We start from the raw sequence: 4,018 nt of genomic DNA on the forward strand, positions 1-4,018 counted from the left end.
AAGAACTAAGAGGAAAAAAGGAAACTGAAAATGTCTCTGGCAATCAGCCAACTGCAAAGCCAAAAAAATTTTAAAGAGAAATATCAGCACTGACAGACAAATATTTGTTTCTACTAAGAGTCACAGCCCCATGCAGGTTCATTAGTCCCCAGGAGGCCTTTGGGGTGTCTCTTTCCTTCTTTGCTAGATAAATTTAATTACAGTAACTGATTTTTTTTTTTTTTTTTTTTTAACAGAAAGGCAGTTTTGTCCCCTGGAACTGCCCCCAGGGGAAGATGTTTCCCCTCTCCTGCTAGAGCAGGAGGCTTCTTGGTCAGACAACAGTGTCTCCCACAGCAGATGGGGCGCATCAGCCTCGAGCATGTGGGGCGCGTCCTCCCTCTGCCCACAGGCTCCGGAGGGAACATGAGCCCCACGCGCAGCCCCGCAGCTCTGGGGTATTTGCAGTGAGGGGACCCCCTCTTTCCCACAGATCCTCAGAGGCTGTGGGCAGCCTCCTGACCCCTTCCTGCCAGCACCGTGCCCTGGCAGCAGAACAGTCAGCACCAGCACCCCTCAGACCCTGGGGACGGTGGCTGGGTGCTGCTGTGAACTCACCTGTGCTAACACTTTACTCATAACCGTGGCATCGTATTCCAGCAGAGCGGAGGAGAGCGTGAGAGAAGAGGGCACACCATAAAGGACACCCAGGATTGAAGCTGCCTGTGGCGGGCGCAGTGGTGAGCGAGGCCCGCAGGCAGCAGCCGTGCTGGCGGCTCGGCCTGTGGCAGCCCCGCCGCTCACGGTGTCACCACGGCCATTGTTAGCTCAGCCGCCCACGCAAGTCCTGGCTGCAGGACCTTGGTTGTGTGGCTGGTGCCACCTCCGCTGCCACTGTCACCCTGGTGTCTGGCCTCCCAACTCTGCCATGGCATCTTGGCTTCCCTGGGGTGATGCTGGCCTGCCCTGCCGAGGGCAACACCCATGTCATGAGGAAAGCCACCTATGGTGGAGAGGGAACCAGCTCCTTACCAGTGTTCCTCCTCTGCCCTTGCCTCCCTGTGCCCCACTAAGTGGCTGCCCAGGCTTGCCCCAGGGGACACCTGGACCTCACTCTTCCCCCAGTGACCCCTATACCCCTTCAGGATGGTATGAGCAAGGTGAAACCTCCAGCCTGTGCTAGCTTTGCCCTTTCTCCCTGGACAGATCTGGCCGTGGATGGGACTGACTGCCTTGCTATCACAGGCCTTGGCTGCAGCAGGACCTGCCTGTCAGTGGTTCTCAGGCCAGATCCTTCAGCCCAGTGCAGAGTAAGATAGAGGTCCAGACTGCAAGTTCCCCTTGGACGTGGGAGAGGGATGGTGTCTGATACCGGCTTTATGGCTTAGGCATATGAGGGGCTATATTTTATTTATTTATTTTTAAAGCTTGCAAACAAATGCAAGTTAGGGACAAACAGGAACTGAATTTCAGGTCTTTGTTTCAATGCCAATATCTGTATAATCAGGATTTCAGATGGAAGGCCTAGAAATTCCCATACCTGCTACTAAAACAAATCTTTTACAGCATTGCAAAGTGATAAACTCTTATTTGAAGTAACAGATCAGGTAAGGTGGGATATAATGAGATACAGGAGATGGACTGCCCTCAGTCTGTAGAATGGGGATGATAATATTAGTTCCACTTTGCAGAGCTATTAGGAAAAATTATTCAGTAATATTTGTATCATGTATTGTAATGTCATATACTACTGATATCCCAGGCGTTACTCAGAATTTGGCTGTCGATTTAGTGTGGTTTATTCTCCAACCTTAAAAGCCTCCTCTGTACACCATTTTTCCTCTGGGAAAAATAAAAGGAGAAGACAAAAGAAGTCCAATAACCCATCTAGACCTGAAATAATTGGTGTTTTTTGGGGGGAGATACTGTAACACAAATTATGTAATGAAGCAGAAAAAAAGGCTTTTGAACAAATATGTTAATGAGATGGCAGCTAAAGGAGAGGATTACAGAGTTGCCAATTATCAATAAAATTTTTAATGTGATTTTGTTTTAGTGTTGCTGTTGTAGTCATTAGCCTGCACAGTATTTGGATGTGCTTAGGGCTTTATGCCCCCTGTAAGGGAAATATCAATTCTAGGGCAAGAAAGCCTGATCACACGCTGACTAAGAAAACCTCACTGACTCAAAATTCATAATGAGGGCTCTTATGTAGAAAGTTGCTGGGCGCAGAGATTGTACTGAAAGAACTGCTCGTTCAGAGTCTCAAAAGCTTTTCTTGGAAAAATATCAGATGCTCCACTGGGAACTGAGTGAAGGATACTCCTAAGGCAACAGTGGACAGGCAGTGGCTGTGGAGGTACTGACTGGAAGGAAAACAGAAGGTAAAGAGTGTTGTTCACTGAATGCCAGTAATAACTCTTCCTATTTGAATCCTGTGGGAACCTTCCAGTGCATAACGTTATTGTACAAGACCTCTTTTAGGCATCTTTTCAAGTCAAGCATCACACAGAGGTAAGATTTGAACTGCTTGTTTCTTAAATGTGATCTTCAAAAGCCTAGGTAGAGGATTTTTTTTTTTCTATTTCTTCTCTTTTTTTTTTTTTTTTTCTTTTTTTTTCTGGCTATATCCTAGCATGTCTGAGGATCAGTTGTTTGGGTTATGTTTCTCACTGTGAAGTATTAGAGTTCTTGCTGTCATAATTTTGTTCAAATTTTGTGTCTCTGGGTGTTGCAAAGAATCTGCCACACTATAATAATAAAAAAAAATAAAAAAAAAAAAAAGAAAGATTTTTGTCTTTACCTAGCAGTTATCTGGTCAAACTGCTTTTATGTAGTCAGATACATTTGTAATCTTGTGATTGGTAAGCATTTGAATTTGAGATGAAAAATATTTGTATCTGTAACTAAATTAATCAACTGCTACCTGCAAAGCCTTGTTGTCCCAGAACATTCCTGTCCAGAGATAACAGCAGCAGATGACAGATGTCAAAAAACACAATTTTGTGGTAATGAGCCAGGCTGTAAAGTCTTTCCAGTTTTTCCGTGTAGCCCTATGGTCCTGGAATTTCTCCTTCCCCAAAGGACTTCTGGTCCCTGTCGACTAACCCAAATGATACGTCAGCCTTTAAGTGGTCTCTGGCAGTGTCCTACTTTTGAGTGCTCATATCACTCAAAATTAACATCTACACTAGTTTCTCTTCATTCTGGTACGGGAGCGAAGATCGCAAGGCTCAGCATGCGGCTTGATAGTGCCGCTAAGCTCATCTACAAACTTGCTGCCTCTGAAAAGAATAGTTGTTAGCGTCTCAGCCATCACTGTTCTCACCCTAGGCATAACTGGCCCAGCCTTTGGTGCAGGCTCTGGTGCTCACTGGACACTTCATTGCACCTATTCAGGTCAATAACTCAACCGAAAACATCCTGCTTTCTTCACCGAGTTAGTTTTCTGCCAATTCAGTCAGTTGAGGGAGGGCTCTGGTAACCTCCAGAGCCAGCGGCTGGGAAGCGACAGGAAATCCAGGGCAGGCTGGCAGGGATGGGACCTGTCAGTGGCAGCAAGCTATTAGGTGGGCTTGGTTCTGTTGCGGCATCGTGCCCTCTCCTCCCATCTCTGCCACATTTTATGTGATATTGGGAGTATCGGAAAACCCTCAGGCTTTAGTGTAGTGATCTATGGAATGGAAACAAAGGTCAAAAGCTTTTCTCAAACTCACTGGTTGTAGCTCCTGAAATGTTTTCCACCCTAATAACCACAAAGATTTAAAAACAGCACAAACAGCAGCAAATGGGAGCAGTAGGAGCTGGTAACCCATGAAAGGCATTAGGATAAAAGAGACTTGATTGAACTCTCAGGTCTACTTGGTCTCACCACTCTGTGCCTAAGTCTCCTCGTAACAAAGATTTGTCTTCCTTTGTAAAGTGATTTGAAGCTTACCACCAAGAAGAATTCTGAGAGCAAGATCCCATCCAATGACAGGGTATCAGAATTAAGCCTAAAGGCTGCTACATTTTTCTGTTTTCAAATGGTGTTTGCAAC

Source organism: Tinamus guttatus, unplaced genomic scaffold (assembly GCF_059628265.1).
Source record: "Tinamus guttatus ecotype Peru unplaced genomic scaffold, ASM5962826v1 Tinamus_guttatus_pri_ptg000915l, whole genome shotgun sequence".
NCBI lineage: Eukaryota > Metazoa > Chordata > Aves > Tinamiformes > Tinamidae > Tinamus > Tinamus guttatus.